Below are 16,736 nucleotides of genomic sequence, written 5' to 3'. Positions count from 1 at the left end.
CCTGTACCTCCAGAGATGCAGCTTCATTTTATTATGGTTCTATTCTTGTGCATTATGCAACCAGTTCTGACTGCCTAAGTCCTCCTTCAGGTTCTGATGGCCATTTCTCCTTAAAGCAAAGCTGGCCAGCACTATGTCTTCCCCACTCAGCTACATGCCAGCTGCCAGAAAGCACAGTGACTCTGGCATTGTGTTTGTGAGCTCTGGCTTACAGGATAGTTTGTGACACAGCAGAGTTTGGCTAAGTTGGAAGAGGTGTCCAACACAGGCAAAGGCTTTGGTCTGCTGCAAATAGGTCCTCTGAGTCTGCCCTGAAGGACAGGAGACAGAGACTATGGATGGCTCTACCTCCTCCTCCTCCTCACAGCCAGGAACACAGAGTGGTTGAAGGGCTTCTTGCTGGAGTCTGCTGGTTATCCATCAGGGTGGTTTAACATTCCCTTTAAGGCTGATCAATCCACTGAGTCAATAAAGCCACAGACCTTTCTTCACCACACACATGGCCTTTGCTTGTTTACTTCTGCAGCTGCCAAGTTCAGCCACAGAGCTGGAAAGGAGGAACCCCACAGCACCATGTTCACTGCATCTCATTCAGACCAGAGCAAGACTTCAAGAGGAGTTGAAACTGACAGCTGGAGAGCAATGTTTCTGTGGCTTTGAAGGAAACTGCAGTGGTTTGATGGCAGCAGAACACCAATGGGCATTGCAAATAAAACAAACCCCACCTAAAAGCCCAGGAAGTGGTAAAAAGCAGCAGCAGCAGCAGCAAGACCTTAGCTACAAGTCAAGCACTGGCTATTGCCTACATCTGCAAGGGAAATTACAGAGAGGGGCCAGGAGATGCTCCCTGGCCTTCTGAAGGACCGCGAACTTCATGACCACATTTGCAATACAATGCATTACATTGCAATACAATACAATAGCACGCAGGGAACTGTAACCCCCCTGATAGCAGTGACAGCTGCTGTGAGAAGCCACTCTCCAAAGTGCCTTACAGCATTTTAACTGAGACCTATTTGTATTTTCTTGCCAAGGAACAGATGCTCAGTGGTGTCCAAAACCCCACCTCTCAAACTAGAGCAGAGCACATTGAGCTTGGAGGTGAGGAACAAGTTCTGCAGCAGGAGGGCGGTGGAACACAAGGACAGGTTGCCCAGGGAGGTGGTTGAGGCTCCATCCCTGGAGATATTCAAGGTGAGGCTGGAGAGGGCTGTGGGCAACCTGCTCTAGTTGGGGCTGTCCCTGCTGAGTGCAGAGGGTTTGGGCTGGATGAGTTTTGGAGGTCCCATTCTATGATTCTATGATCTGCAGCACAGAAATGGGCACTCATCTAACATGAGGAAACTCTAATAAAGGAGAACAAGCCAGAAGAGATGTCCCAAAAGGACAAGAACTTCCCTTGGGGTTTGCACACCTGTGAACATTTTGGCACTACAGCTGCAGGGACCTGGTTTAGCTGCCTGCTTTGCAAACAGACTGTGCCAAGCTGCCCAAGGGGTCTCCCAGTGCTTAAGGAATCACAGAATTGTCAGGGCTGGAAGGGAGCTCAAGGCTCAGCCAGCTCCACCCCCCTGCCATGGGCAGGGACACCTCACACCACAGCAGGTTGCTCACAGCCACATCCAGCCTGGCTGCAAACACCTCCAGGCAGGAGGCTTCCACCACCTCCCTGGGCAGCCTGTGCCAGGCTCTCACCACCCTCCTGGGCAACAACTTCTTCCTCACAGCCAATCTCCATCTCCCCACTTCTAGTTCTGCTCCATCCCCCCCAGTCCTATCCCTCCCTGACACCCTCAAAAGTCCCTCCCCAGCTTTCTTGGAGCCCCCTTCAGATACTGGACGATGAAGCACTCAGAGGAGAGGCCAATGTGGAGGACAATCTGGAATGACCTGCAGAGCTATCTCTGCTGTCAGAGAGGGGGCAGCAGGAAGAACAGCAGGTAGAAGGAAAACGATAGGAAAGGTTAAAGCAGGCAAGGTCTCTTGAGAATCTTTCAACTGAGCTTGCACACAGCCTGGAGCCACAGAGCTCCTCTTGGTTGCTGTAGCACAAAGCCATCTGAGACAGGCTGCACCTCTGCAGTAGCTTCTTTTGGCATTCAGGTTCTAAAAGTTTGCAGCAATGGGATGTAATGACTTTGGAATGACCTGGGGGACAACCAGTGCCTGGGGCTTAAGAGAAGTGTGCTAACAAGGGCCTGGAGACTCTAAGGACAAGTTGACTGATGGTGAATGAAGGCTGCTTCCTCTGGGTGGCCAACAGCATTTTACAGAGTCATAGAAATTAGAGGTTGGAAAGGAGCTCCAGAGAGCATCAGGTCCAACCCCCCTGCCAAAAGCAAGACCACCCAGGGGAGTCTGCACAGGAATGCATCCAGCTCGGGCTGGAAAGGCTCCAGAAAAGGAGACTCCACAACCTCTCTGGGCAGCCTGCTCCAGGCCTCCCTCACACCAAAGAAGTTTCTCCTCCTGGGCAGCTGAAACCTTCTCTGCTCAAGTTTGTCTCCAGTGCTCCTTGGCTTCTTGCTGTGCAGCACCCACAAGAGCTTGGCCCCCTCCCCTTGACCCCCAGCCCTCAGCTCTTGAGAGACATTGAGCAGATCCCTCTCAGCCTTCTCCTCTCCAGGCTAAACAGCCCCAGGGCTCTCAGTCTCTCTTCCCAGGGCAGATGCTCAAGTACCCTAAGCATCCTCCTGCCTCTGCCTTGGACTCTCCCCAGCAGCTCTCTGTCTCTCTCCAACTGGGGAGCCCCAAACTGGACCCAGGATTGCAGCTGTGCTCTCAGCAGGGCAGAGCAGAGCAGAGGGGGAGCAGAACCTCCCCAGCCCTGCTGGTCACACTTCTCTTGCTGCCCCCCAGGATCCACTGGCTCTCTTGGCCCCCAGGGCACCTTGCTGTCCATGTGCCATCCACACAGCAATCCCCAGGAAGCACTGGGAAAGCAAATGCCTTCACAAGCTTCTCTTTCCACTTCAAACCTGGAAAAGTGACCTACTGCTCATGCAGAGTTAAGAGAGACCAGACAGCTTCCTAGTGGTGGTAGCTAGGAAGCTGTTGCCCATTAAGTGATGTGAGAGGCTGCTCTCTAGAGCCCTGGGACAATGAAAACCAGCAAGAGGTGGTTTAACTTAATAAAGGAGTTCCCTCTTCATTTTGTTTGGTTTTGGTTTTTTCTCCCCTATTTAATGTACAACAGCTGATTGGGAAGATTATTTCTACAGCCACTGGGAAATGCTGCACATGTCAGGCTTGTTTCTGAGTGCTTCCCTGTTTGGCTGAGGTACCCAGAGGCTGAATTTCACCAATTTGAACAGTGTGGCCAGCAGGAGCAGGGAAGTCATCCTGCCCTGTGCTCAGCACTGGTTAGGCCACACCTGGAGTCCTGTGTCCAGTTCTGGGCTCCTCAGTTTAGGAAAGATGTTGAGATGCTGGAAGGTGTCCAGAGAAGGGCAACAAAGCTGGGGAGGGGTCTGGAGCACAGCCCTGTGAGGAGAGGCTGAGGGAGCTGGGGTTGCTTAGCCTGGAGAAGAGGAGGCTCAGGGGAGACCTTCTTGCTCTCTCCAACTCCCTGCAGGGAGGTTGTAGCCAGGTGGGGGTTGGTCTCTTCTCCCAGGCAACCAGCACCAGAACAAGAGGACACAGTCTCAAGCTGTGCCAGGGGAGGTTTAGGCTGGATGTTAGGAAGAAGTTCTTCCCAGCCAGAGAGATTGGCCATTGGGATGTGCTGCCCAGGGAGGTGGTGGAGTCACCATCCCTGGAGGTGTTCAAGAAGAGCCTGGATGAGGCTCTTGGTGCCATGATTTAGTTGATTAGATGGTGCTGGGTGATAGGTTGGACTGGATGTTCTCTGAGGTCTTTTCCAACCTGCTTAGTTGTATTCTATTCAGAGGCAAGGCACAGAGACAAATGTTTGAAGGAGCCTGCTACAGAGCTGCCCAGATTCAGTTTAGCACAGAAACAACTCTGAAAATAAATCAAAACTTCATATATCTATAAATCACTTCTAGTAATTCTAAAGGCAATCACGGGCTCACAGGATGTCAGGAGTTGGAAGGGACCCAAAGAGACCATCCAGTCCAACCCCCCTGCCAGAGCAGGACCACACAATCTAGCTTAGGGCACACAGGAACACATCCAGACAGGCCTTGAAAGCCTCCAAAGAAGGAGACTCCACAACCTCTCTGGGCAGCCTGCTCCAGGGCTCTGGGAGCCTCACAGGGAAGAATTTCCCCCCTGTGTTGAGGTGGAACCTCCTGTGCTGCAGCTTACATCCATTGCTCCTCCAATTCCTTGTGGCTGCCTGCTATACAAGGCTGAAGTACAAACCCCTGCATAGTCTCCACTGAGAACTAACTTTTCAGAGGAGGTTGTATCAAATTCTATCAAAAGCAAAACAATATCCAAGACTCCATGAGAGTTCCCAAAGTACACTGAAAGGAAACATTTTCTTTACTTAGGAGGAGGCATTGCCTGTCCTCCACAACAACTTTCCCCTCCTCTTTTTAGCTACACTTTCTGTCAAAACTAAAATCCAGTGTGCTGAGAAAATGTCAACAGCAATGAGCTGTCTGCCTGCCCCTGAACAGCGAGCAGAGGCAGTGCTTTGGAGCAGGAACACTCCCTAGATGCGGTGTCCCACCGCCTTAGCACAGAATCACAGAGCTGTTTCACCTGGAAAAGATCTCTAAGTCCAGCACTCAACCTAACACCACCATGCACACCAACCCAGGTCCCAGAGTCTCTACATCGCTTGAGCACCTCCCGGCATGGTGACTCCATCCCCTCCCTGGGCAGCCTCTTCCAACGCCTGACCACTCTCTTTCACTAAGGTTTCCTAATACCCAATCGAAACCTCCCCCTGGCACAATTTCAAGCCATTAGATAAAGCACCAAAGACCTTTAAGACCAAGACCCGACCTACCCGGCTCAAGCTATGGAGCGGTATGACACCGGGACCGGCGCTCTTCTCCAACCCCCGCAGCAAGATGCCCACGTTAAACTCGCAGCTCAGAAGAGGGGAAGGGAATGAGCACACGAACAGCACCCGGGAGAAAACGCAGCGGCAGCGCTCAGCTGAGGGACGAAATGTGCCAAACTTGTCTCCAGTTATCCTTCCCTGACCCTTCGGGCGCTGTCCGGGAGGGGAAGTCCCGCAGCAGAAGGCTTCCAGGTGCAGCTTCTCCCAGGGCTGCAGCCAAGCGTTCAGCTCAGCCCGGGACCGCCGGGGGGCTGCGCGCAGCTGTGCAGCGGCCAGACCGCCTGCAGCCGGAGCCGCGGCAGCGGCGCTGCCCTGGGCATCGCTGCCCTCGCCGGCCGCGGACCCCGCTCCAGCCCCCCGCCGCCGGACCCCGCTCCAGCCGCCCCGCCGCCGGACCCGGACCCCGCTCCAGCCTCCCCGCCGCCGGACCCAGACCCCGCTCCAGTCTCCCAGCCGCTCGGTTCACCGGCAGTGTGCATGTCCCAGAAGAAGCAGCGCAGTTAAAACACAATCTCATTATCCTACCTTATACTCAGCCTTTTTTCCCCCAATTGCAAGCCACCCAACGCGCACGGCACGCAGCGAAGCCTGCACCGCGACACGGCCCGGCCCGGCCCCGCCGCCGGGGGACGGAGCCCTCAGGCCGCTGCCAGGTGATGGCTGCGCCCCAGCCCACGGGGCCGGGCCGGGCCCTGGGGGGCCGGGCGGGGACAGTGTCCGGGGCCGCGGCATTGTGCGCGGCCTCCCGGGGCAGGGGGGAAGGGGTGGAGCCGCCGCGGCGGGGCAGGAGGGGTGGGAAGGGCTGGAGGGAGCCGGCGGCTCCCCTCTGTCAGCGCTTCCCATGACAGCGCTTTCCCGGAGTTTATGATTGACAGGCACACACACAGACACACACCCCGGGCTCGCAGTTCATAGGTTAGCGATTAAGAAAGAATAACGTGATGGCAGAGAGCCTTGGGAACAGCTTGCGCTTAACCCGAGCGGGATGCGCAACAGCGCTGCTTCCCAGTCCATCCCGCTGAGCGATGAAAAGCTCCTCGGGATGCTCTCTCGCCGTGCCGGGGCCGCGGCCTGGCGAGCGCTCGCCGGGCTGAAGAGCAGCTGGTAAAAGCGTGAGGGAAATTTGCTTTCGGGAATGAATGAGTAGCAGCAAGGCTGAGTCTGCGGGCGGCTTGAAACGCACCGTTCCCCCGGCTCCCTGCACTGAAGAAGTCCTCAATCAGCCCTTTTGTTCCCGAGCAATGGAAAAGAATGTAGGATTTCCTTCTGTTTGCCGAGTGATTCTCTAGACTGCTCACAGTCACCTTTTCAGTCTTTACAGGGGGATTAGAAGCCACTCTTCTCTTTCAGCTTCCCCTTCTTCACCTTTTCTTTCCTCGTTTCCTCTCCACCTTCCTCTTGAGAAGCTTGCACTATCCAAAGCCACTACAAGCACGTCATGTCAAATGGCACTGTCCAGAAAGAATGTGTGTTTACATTTTTGAGTAGCCTCCTGCCTGGAGGTGTTTGCAGCCAGGCTGGATGTGGCTGTGAGCAACCTGCTGCAGTGTGAGGAGTCCCTGCCCATGGCAGGGGGTTGGAGCTGGCTGAGCCTTGAGGTCCCTTCCAACCCTAACGATTCTATGATTCTATAACTCTGTCTTCTCTCAGTGTTTTTCCTGAGGACCCTCTCAAGTCATTTGGCATGCAGGCTGGACCCTTCTCACCAGGAAACCAGGTGCTTAATGATTGGTTTTAGGCTCTTTGTTCAGCACCCTGTTCACCACACACTCCTCAGAAAACAGAATTACTTCTTTCTGGCTGGGAGATGGAAGGACAAAGAGACCAGGAGTTTGACTGGGATACCTGCTCCAGGGGACCTGGGATGTCGACCTGGGTCGAGGCAATCCCAGGCACAAATCCAGGCTGGGCAGGGACTGGCTGGAAAGCAGCCCTGAGGAGAGAGCCTTGGGGGTGCTGGGGGAGGAGAAGCTCAACAGGAGCTCTCAGTGTGCACTTGCAGCCCACAAAGCCAATCAGCTCCTGGGCTGCATCAGGAGAAGTGTGGCCACCAGGGCAAGGGAGGTGATTCTCCCCCTCTGCTCAGCTCTGGGGAGACCCCACCTGGAGTCCTGCCTCCAGCTCCGGAGCCCCTATTGCAAGAGGGATGTGGAGGTGCTGGAAGGTGTCCAGAGCAGGGCCAGGAGGATGAGCAGAGGGCTGGAGCACCTCCCCTGTGAGGACAGACTGAAGGAGTTGGGGCTGTTCAGCCTGGAGAAGAGAAGGCTCCCAGGTGACCTCATTGTGGCCTTCCAGGATCTGAAGGGAGCTCCAAGAAAGCTGGGGAAGGACTTTTGAGGGTGTCAGGGAGTGATGGGACTAGGGGGAATGGAATGAAGCTGGAGGTGGGGAGATTCAGGCTGGAGGGGAGGAGGAAGTTCTTCCCCATGAGAGTGGTGAAGCCCTGGAATGGGTTGTGCAGGGAGGTGGTTGGGGCCCTGTCCCTGGAGGTGTTTAAGGCCAGGCTGGCTGAGGCTCTGGCCAGGCTGATGTAGTGTGGGGTGTCCCTGCCCATGGCAGGGGGGTTGGAACTGGATGATCCTTGTTGTGCCTTCCAATCCTGACTGATACTATGACACTATGTGGTTTTCAGAGCACTGGAGACTGGGTGCTGCATCTGCTCACATCACAGCTCCAGCACAGGAATGAGTGCTCCAGACTTCTGCACATCAAAGCCCAGATCCAACAAATTCCCCCAAATGAGAATCAGCCTTGGGGTGACCAAGTCACAACCTGTGCTTCAGGGGGTGTGACTGGCACCCTGTAGGAAATCCATGCTACAAACACAGCAGGGCTAGAGTCACATTTTCCTGAGGAAACGTGCATCATTCCTTCCCTACCTCATTTACCAGATACTTTACAAGAGACGAAGTTGACTTCCTAGAGAGAAATCATTGCCTCCTGTGAGCAAAGCTGATCATCTCAGTATGTTTCTGTTTTTCCAGAGTCAGAGCAATGGATTCCTCTTGTGGATCTTGGAGACAAATTTCATAGTTTCATTCAGGGTTGGAAGGGACCACACGGATCATCTAGTTCCAACCCCCCTGCCATGGGCAGGGACACCCCACACTAGATCAGGCTGGACAGAGCCTCATCCAGCCTGCTCTTAAACACCCCCAGGGACGGGGCCTTGACCACCTCCCTGGACAACCCATTCCAGGGTTTCACCACTCTCATGGTGAAGAACCTCCTCCTCACATCCAGCCTGAATCTCCCCACCTCCAGCTTCATTCCATTCCCCCTAGTCCTATCACTACCTGATATCCTGAGCAGTCCCTCCCCAGCCTTCCTGTAGCCCCCTTCAGATACTGGAAGGCCACAATGAGGTCACCTGGGAGCCTTCTCTTCTCCAGACTGAACAGCCCCAACTCCTTCAGTCTGTCCTCACAGGAGAGGTGCTCCAGCCCTCTGATCATCCTTGTGGCCCTTCTCTGGACACGTTCCAGCACCTCCACATCCCTCTTGTAATAGGGGCTCCAGAACTGGAGGCAGTACTCCAGGTGGGGTCTCACCAGGGCTGAGTAGAGGGGGAGAATCACCTCCCTTGCCCTGCTGGCCACACTTCTCCTGCTGCAGCCCAGGATCTGATTGGCTTTGCGGGCTGCAAGTGCACACTGAGAGCTCATGTTGAGCTTTTTGTCCACCAGCACCCCCAAGTCTCTCTCCTCAGGGCTGCTTTCCAGCCAGTCCCTGCCCAGCCTGGATTTGTGCCTGGGATTGCCTTGACCCAGATGCAGGACCCTGCCCTTGGTCTTATAATGATGGTCTGGTTAGAAAATCCTCTGTAAGCAGAGCTTTGTAACCTTTCCAGCAGAGCACCCTGCTTGCCCTTGGCTTTCTCTTCAGTGCAGAAACACACAGGACACTCAGAGCAAAGGCAGCACTTCCAACTCTCTCAGCTCTCTGATGTGGTCTAAAAAGCCCAAATATTTCCATTTGTGCCAAACAGAGCTTTTCCTAAGGCTCAGCAGGGCTCTGGGCTACCTGATCTAGCTGAAGATGCCCCTGCTGACAGCAGACGGGCTTGGACTGGGTGTCCTTTGGAGGTCCCTTCCAACCCAGACCATCCTGAATCTGTGTTTCCTCCCATACACTACAAAAGTGCACTGCACTGCTTGCTAGACCTAGTTTTTTCAGTTGATGGAACCCTCAAAGCATTGAAAATCTTCCATCATAGGAGGTTGTAGCCAGGTGGGGGTTGGTCTCTTCTCCCAGGCAACCAGCACCAGAACAAGAGGACACAGTCTCAAGCTGTGCCAGGGGAGGTTCAGGCTGGAGGTGAGGAGAAAGTTCTTCCCAGAGAGAGATTGGCCCTTGGGATGTGCTGCCCAGGGAGGTGGTGGAGTCACCATCCCTGGAGGTGTTCACAAAAGGCTTGGATGTGGCACTTGGAGCCATGGTTTAGTTGTCAGGAGGTGTTAGTTATTAGGTCATAGGTTGGACTTGCTGATCTCTGAGGTCTTTTCCAACCTGGTTGATTCTGTGACTATAAGGAAGAAGTCCTCTACATTAAGGGCACTGGGACAGGTTGCCCAGGGAGGCTGTGGATGGCCTCTCCCTGGAGGTGTTCAAGGCCAGGTTGGATGAGGCCTTGAGCAACCTGGGCTATAGAAGGTGTCCCTGCCAATGCCAGGAGGTTGGACCTAGATGATAGAATCAAAGAATCATAGGATCACAGAATCATAGAGTCATAGAATCACAGAATCATAGAATCATGGAATCATAGCATCATAGCATCACAGAATGGTCTGGGCCAGAAGCAACCTCCAAAGCTCATCCAGTCCAACCTCCCTGCAGCCAGCAGGGACATCCCCAACTAGATCAGGCTGCCCAGAGCCTTATGGAGCCTCACCTTGAATATCTCCAGGGAAGGGGCCTCAACCCAAACCATTCTGTGATGTTTTATAGTTTGCTTGTTGTTTGGCTTTTTTTAATGTCTTCCTTCTCTGGGTGGATCAACCTCATCTGCTAAGCCAGACCTGTCCTCCACTTTCCACTCAGCCAGCTGCCTGCTCTGAGCACAGCAGGTACCCTGATGGAAGAGAGATACTGAGGGAGGAAAGCAGCTGATTTTCATGGGCTGGTGAAGGTGAAGGAGGTGATCCACTGGGCCTTTTGGAGGTGAAGAGATAATGAGGACAAATACAGCAAATTCTTCAAACATGACTTTGGAGGAAAAGCCTGAGGGGGGTGGGGGAAACCCACCCAAAGCATAAAAAAGCCCTAAGACAAAAGCACTTCGAGTTGGCCCCGGTGCTGCTGTAGCTCAGGCAATGCATTTCCTATGGCATACGTCATGCAGACCGCAATGCCTCCCTCGGTGAGCTGTGCTGACAGCTGCCTTTGGTCACCTTTGTCCTTATTTAAAGCAGGTTGCTCCCTGCAGCTGTCAGAGTGGCTGTGCACTCACTCACACCCACGTGTGCATGCAGCCCTTTCTGACTGCTCCTCAGATCTTGCTAAAGAAGTCTTGCTGCCTGCGTTGGAAATTCTCACTCTCTTTGCAGCATGAGAATTGCCCTGTTAGGGTATCACAGCCTCACAGGATGTCAGGGGTTGGAAGGGACCTCTGGAGAGCTTCCAGTCCAAGCCCCCTGCCAGAGCAGGAGCAGAGAATCCAGCACAGGGCACACAGGAACACATCCAGACAGGGCTGGGAAGGCTCCAGAGCAGGAGACTCCACAACCTCTCTGGGCAGCCTGCTCCAGGGCTCTGGGAGCCTCCCAGGGCAGAAGTTCCTCCTCATGCTGAGCTGGAACCTCCTGGGCTGCAGTTTCCATCCATTGCTCCTTGTCCTATCCCAGGGAGCAACCAATCAGAGCCTGTCCCCTCCCTCCTGGCCCCCAGCCCTCAGCTATTGATAGACATTGATCAGATCCCCTCTCAATCTTCTCTTCTCCAGAGTAAACAGCCCCAGGGCTCTCAGCCTCTCCTCCCCAGGCAGTGCTGCAGTCCCTTCAGCATCCTTGTAACCCTCCCTTGGCCTCTCTCCAGCAGATCCCTGTCCCTCCTGACCTGGGGAGCCCAGAACTGGATTCCAGGTGAGGCCTCAGCAGGGCAGAGCAGAGAGGGAGGAGAACCCCCCTGGCTCTGCTGGCCACACTCCTCTGAATGCAGCCCAGTGCTGCCTTTTATGAAAGAATCCTTCCAAGATCTAACAAAAAGCATTTCTGGCTTTGTTTTTCTTGCCTTTTATGTGTTGTTTTTTTTCCTTCCCCCTCCTGGGTTTCTGCTTTCTGAACACTGTGTGTGTCCTTTGGATACCTGGGAAAGCTCAGTATCTGCACTACTGGTGGGAGCCCCTGAAGTAAAAGTGGTTACAGCTGAAGCAGGAGCTGTCTGTGTCAGGAATCCTGTTTCATACTCTGGTTTGGTCATTATTTATACATGAGTAAGTGTAGAGTCCTGCACCTAGGGGGGAACACCACCAGGCACCAGCACAGATTAGGAGTTGACCTGATGGAAAGCAGCTCTGTGGAGAAGGACCTTGGAGCCCTGGTAGCCAGCAAGTTATCTGTGGGGCAGCAATGTACCCTTGTGGCCAAGAAGGCAAACGGGGTCCTGGGGTGCATTAAGAAGAGTGTGCTCAAGGGAGGTTCTCCTGCCCCTCTGCTCTGCCCTGCTGAGACCTCACCTGGAGTATTGCATCCAGCTCTGGGCTGCCCAGTTCAGGAGGGACAGGGATCTGCTGGTGAGAGGCCAAGGGAGGCTCCAAGGATGCTGAAGGGACTGCAGCACTGCCTGGGGAGGAGAGGCTGAGAGCCCTGGGGCTGTTTGGTCTGGACAGGAGAAGGCTGAGAGGGATCTGATCAGTGTTTACAGATATCTGCAGGGTGGGTGTCAAGAAGGGGTCAGACTCTTTTCATGTGTGCCCTGTGATAGGATGGGAGGCAACAGACACAAACTGGAAGACAGGAGGTTCCACCACTGCCTGAGGAAAAGCTTCTTTACAGTGAGGGCCACAGAGCCCAGGAGCAGGCTGCCCAGAGAGGTTGTGAAGTCTCCTTCTCTGGAGCCTTTCAAGCCCCATCTGGATGTGTTCCTGTGTGGCCTGCCCTCGGTGATCCTGCTTTGGCAGGGGGGTTGGACTGCATGATCCTTCCAGCCCCTAACATTCTGTGGTTGTTTTGTGCATGAGCAGCAGCAGTGTGCTAGCAGGGAGCTGTGGTCCTTTGACATCTCTTGAGTCAGTGGAAGAGGTGTCCTGGGAGCTTGGAGGAGTGCACCTGGCAGCACGGTTCCTTGCTGCCCCCTGTGGATCTGCCATTTTCATCCTTAGCTGCTTCACATCCCCCTGCTCCAGCAGAGCACCCTCCCTGCTAAGCCATCTTCACCTGCACTGGTCTCCACCTTGGGTTTTCTAAATGACTTCTGGTGTGCAAGGTGTTCATGGGGATGAATGAGCTGGCATTCTGCCCTGTGCTCAGCACTGCTCAGGCCACACCTGGAGTCCTGTGGCCAGCTCTGGGCCCCTCAGGTTAGGAAAGAGGTTGAGATGCTGGAAGGTGTCCAGAGAAGGGCAACAAAGCTGGGGAGGGGTCTGGAGCACAGCCCTGTGAGGAGAGGCTGAGGGAGCTGGGGCTGCTTAGCCTGGAGAAGAGGAGGCTCAGGGGAGACCTTCTTGCTCTCTCCAACTGCCTGAAGGGAGGCTGGAGCCAGATGGGGGTTGGTCTCTTCTCCCAGGCAGCCAGCACCAGAACAAGAGGACACAGTCTAAAGCTGTGCCAGGAGAGGTTCAGGCTGGATGTTAGGAATAAATTCTTCCCAGCAAGAGAGTTTGGCCACTGGGATGTGCTGCCCAGGGAGGTGGTGGAGTCCCCATCCCTGGAGGTGTTTAGGAAGAGCCTGGCTGAGGCACTTGGTGCCATGGTTTAGTTGATTAGATGGTGCTGGGTGATAGGTTGGACTTGATGTTCTCTGAGGTCTCTTCCAACCTGGTTCATTCTGTGGTCTGTGCTGAGTACAGGGGGACAATCCCTTCCCTGGCCAGGATGCTGCTACCTTTTCTTCTGTGCTTCTTCTCACTGATCCCTCCTCAACATGAGATGATCCAGTGACAGAGTGGGGCTGAAAGACTCCTGTGTCCTACTTCTAAACCCCAAGTTTTTCCACCTCACTGCTTCCCAGTGGATGCCCCACTGGCATAATGTATTTAATAGAGTGACTAAAACAATTGGTCAGGAACAATGAGGGGAAACAGCCTCCCAAGAAGCACTGCCTTGTTTCAGCACCAAGCAATCCAAGTGAGGGTGTCTGGAATCACCAGGAGAGGCTCCCAAGCATGGGAAAGCATTCAAAAGAGGAATGACAAAGAGGGAGGAAGAAGTTTAAGACCTGGGTTTAGGAAGGAGCATCATTCATGTGATTGCATGCACTGGGCTGGGAAAAGCTCCTTAGCTCTGGGCTCCTCAATTTAAGAAGGACATTGAGACATTTGGACGTGTCCAGAGAAGGGCAACAAAGCTGGGGAGGGGTCTGGAGCACAGCCCTGTGAGGAGAGGCTGAGGGAATTGAGATTGTTTCTTCTGGAGAGGAGGAGGCTGAGGGGAGACCTCATTGCTCTCTACAGCTCCCTGCAGGGAGGTTGCAGCAAGGTGGGGGTCTGCCTCTTCTCCCTAGTATCAGGTGATAGAATGAGAAGGAATGGCCTGAAATTGTGCCAGGGGAGGTTTGGGTTGGATATTAGGAAGCATTTATTTCCTGAAAGAGTGGTCAAGCATTGGAACAGGCACTGAAACTCCACCAGGGAGGTGGTGGAGTTACCATGCCTGGAGATGTTCAAAAAACATCTGGTCAGAGCACTTCAGGAGATGGTTAAATGGCCAGGATGCTCTTAGGTTGGACTTGATGATATTAGAGGTCTCTTCCACCCTGCTGAGGCCACATCTGGAAGATTGTGTCCAGCTCTGGGCCCCTCAGGTCAGGAAGGAGCTCAGGGAAGTGCTGGAGAGAGTCCAGCACAGAGCCACAGAGATGCTGCAGGCAGTGGAAGCTCTTCCTTAGGAGCAGAGCCTGAGGGAGCTGAGGGCTCTGGAGCTTGGCTTGGAGGAGCCTGAGAGGTGAGCTCCTGGCTGGGGCTAAAGCTGTGCAGGGGCAGTGGCCAGAGGCTGGAGCCAGGCTCTGCTGGGGGCTGCCCAGTGCCAGCACAAGGGGCAGGGGTGGAAGCTGAGGCAGAGGAAGTGCCATGGAAACAGGAGGGTGAGAGAAGCCAGGGGGGCTGTGGAGTCTCCCTGTGTGGAGCTCTTCCACGGCCAGCTGGCTGTGTTGTTGTGTGAGCTGCTCTGGGTGACCCTGCTGGGGCAGGGGGCTTGGACTGGATGGTCTCTCCATGTCCCTTCCAGCCCCTGGGATGCTGTGATTCTGTGATTGCACCACAACTGCAAGCAGCAATGCCCTGTCCTCCACACCACCCATCTGCCTCTCACCAGCTGGGACACTGCTTTTCTCCTGCTGTTTTTGGCAGCCAGGGCTGTCTCCCAGCCAGGAGCTTGCACAGGGACAGAACACTGAAGGCTGTGCATCGTGTGACAAGAGGTGAAGCCACGCAGGGGAAGGCTGCACTTCAGTGAGGGAAGAGACCACATCTGTGTACTGCATCCAGTTCTGGAGTCCCTATGACAAGAGGGATCTGGAGGTGCTGGAAGGTGTTCAGAGAAGGGCCAGGAGGATGAGCAGAGGGCTGGAGCTGCTCTGCTGTGAGGACAGACTGAAGGAGTTGGGGCTGTTCAGCCTGGAGAAGAGAAGGCTCCCAGGTGACCTCATTGTGACCTTCCAGGATCTGAAGGGGGCTACAGGAAGGCTGGGGAGGGACTGCTCAGGATCTCAGGCAGTGATAGGACTAGGGGGAATGGAATGAAGCTGGAGGTGGGGAGATTCAGGCTGGAGGGGAGGAGGAAGTTCTTCCCCAGGAGAGTGGTGAAGCCCTGGAATGGGTTGTGCAGGGAGGTGGTTGGGGCCCTGTCCCTGGAGGTGTTTGCAGCCAGGCTGGCTGAGGCTGTGGCCAGGCTGATGTAGTGTGCGGTGTCCCTGCCCATGGCAGGGGGGTTGGAACTGGCTGATCCTTGTGGTCCCTTCCAGCCCTGACTGATACTGTGACACTATGATCTCTCCCTTTCCAGTGCCCAGGAAAAAGAACCATTTTGAAGGGAGCCCTCCAGGCAGTTCCACCCTGTGACACATGGACTTGTCACCAAGAGACACTTTTTCACCCATGCCATAATTGCCATCACCAGAGGAGCAGTGCTGTCACTCTGCTGTAATTTAGCCTCATTTGCTGCTCATTTCTTTATCTTTTCACATGAGGGCATTACAGATTCAGCTGCATTGCTATTAATCATTCCCTACCATTAGCAGCTGGGTAACTTCTGAGGAGTCACACAGCTTACAGGCTGTGAGTAATTGATTTCTTTTTTCAGTCCCAGAGCTGAACCAAAAATTGAGTAAATCATATTTGAAGAAGAAGGGAAAAAAAAGCTTTATTTAAAAGCTTTGTGTTTCTATCCAGTGGATAAAAAAGCCCCACCACCACCAAAGGTTTCATGGCTTGCAGTCTGCTTGTTCACCTGGAAGAAAGAAGGAAGAGTCCACTGCAGAGCCACAAAGATGATGAAGGGAGTGGAGGCTGAGGGAGCTGGGGCTGCTCAGCCTGGAGAAGAGGAGGCTCAGGGGAGACCTTCTTGCTCTCTGCAACTCCCTGAAGGGAGGTTGTAGCCAGGTGGGGGTTGGTCTCTTCTGCCAGGCAAGCAGCACCAGAACAAGAGGACACAGTCTCAAGCTGTGCCAGGGGAGGTTTAGGCTGGAGGTGAGGGAAATGTTCTTCCCAGCAAGAGAGATTGGCCCTTGGGATGTGCTGCCCAGGGGGGTGGTGGAGTCCCCATCCCTGGAGGTGTTCAAGAAAGGCTTGGATGTGGCACTTGGAGCCATGGTTTAGCTGTCAGGAGGTGTTGGGTGACAGGTTGGACTTGATGATCTCTGAGGTATTTTCCAACCTTATTGATTCTATGATTCTATGATTTCATAGTTTCATAGTTTCATTCAGGGTTGGAAGGGACCACAAGGATCATCTAGTTCCAACCCCCCTGCCATGGGCAGGGACACCCCACACTAGATCAGGCTGGACAGAGCCTCATCCAGCCTGCTCTTAAACACCCCCAGGGACGGGGCCTCGACCACCTCCCTGGACAACCCATTCCAGGGTTTCACCACTCTCATGGTGAAGAACCTCCTCCTCACATCCAGCCTGAATCTCCCCACCTCCAGCTTCATTCCATTCCCCCTAGTCCTATCACTACCTGATATCCTGAGAAGTCCTTCCCCAGCCTTCCTGTAGGCCCCCTTCAGATACTGGAAGGCGACAATTAGGTCACCTCGGAGCCTTCTCTTCTGCAGACTGAACAGCCCCAACTCCTTCAGTCTGTCCTCATAGGAGAGGTGCTCCAGCCCTCTGATCATCCTCGTGGCCCTTCTCTGGACACGTTCCAGCACCTCCACATCCCTCTTGTAATAGGGGCTCCAGAACTGGACACAGTACTCCAGGTGGGGTCTCACCAGGGCTGAGTAGAGGGGGAGGATCACCTCCCTTGCCCTGCTGGCCACACTTCTCCTGATGCAGCCCAGGATCTGATTGGCTTTGCGGGCTGCAAGTGCACACTGAGAGCTCATGTTGAGCTTTTTGTCCACCAGCACCCCCAAGTCTCTCTCCTCAGGGCTATCCTCCAGC

At 54.4% G+C, this 16,736-nt stretch overlaps 1 protein-coding gene across 6 annotated transcripts in view; it reads right to left on the bottom strand.

The window, feature by feature from the left end:
• The window catches only part of FILIP1 (filamin A interacting protein 1), a 173,559-nt gene that overhangs the window by 29,752 nt on the left and 127,071 nt on the right, over positions 1 to 16,736 (bottom strand). The window contains exon 1 of one of the 6 annotated variants that reach the window (XM_068165162.1): positions 5,504 to 5,638. The exons of the other annotated variants lie outside the window; for them this stretch is intronic. The gene's annotated coding sequence lies outside the window, so the exon portion shown is untranslated. Of the gene's footprint in view, positions 1 to 5,503; positions 5,639 to 16,736 lie in introns of those variants that run through there. 6 annotated transcript variants of the gene reach the window in all.

The sequence above is a fragment of the Melanerpes formicivorus genome, unplaced genomic scaffold (assembly GCF_026170545.1).
Source record: "Melanerpes formicivorus ecotype bairdi unplaced genomic scaffold, bMelFor1.0.p_v2 SCAF_85, whole genome shotgun sequence".
Classification (NCBI taxonomy): domain Eukaryota; kingdom Metazoa; phylum Chordata; class Aves; order Piciformes; family Picidae; genus Melanerpes; species Melanerpes formicivorus.
The sequence above is the reverse complement of the archived record's forward strand: the minus strand, read 5'-3'. Positions and strand labels throughout refer to the sequence as shown.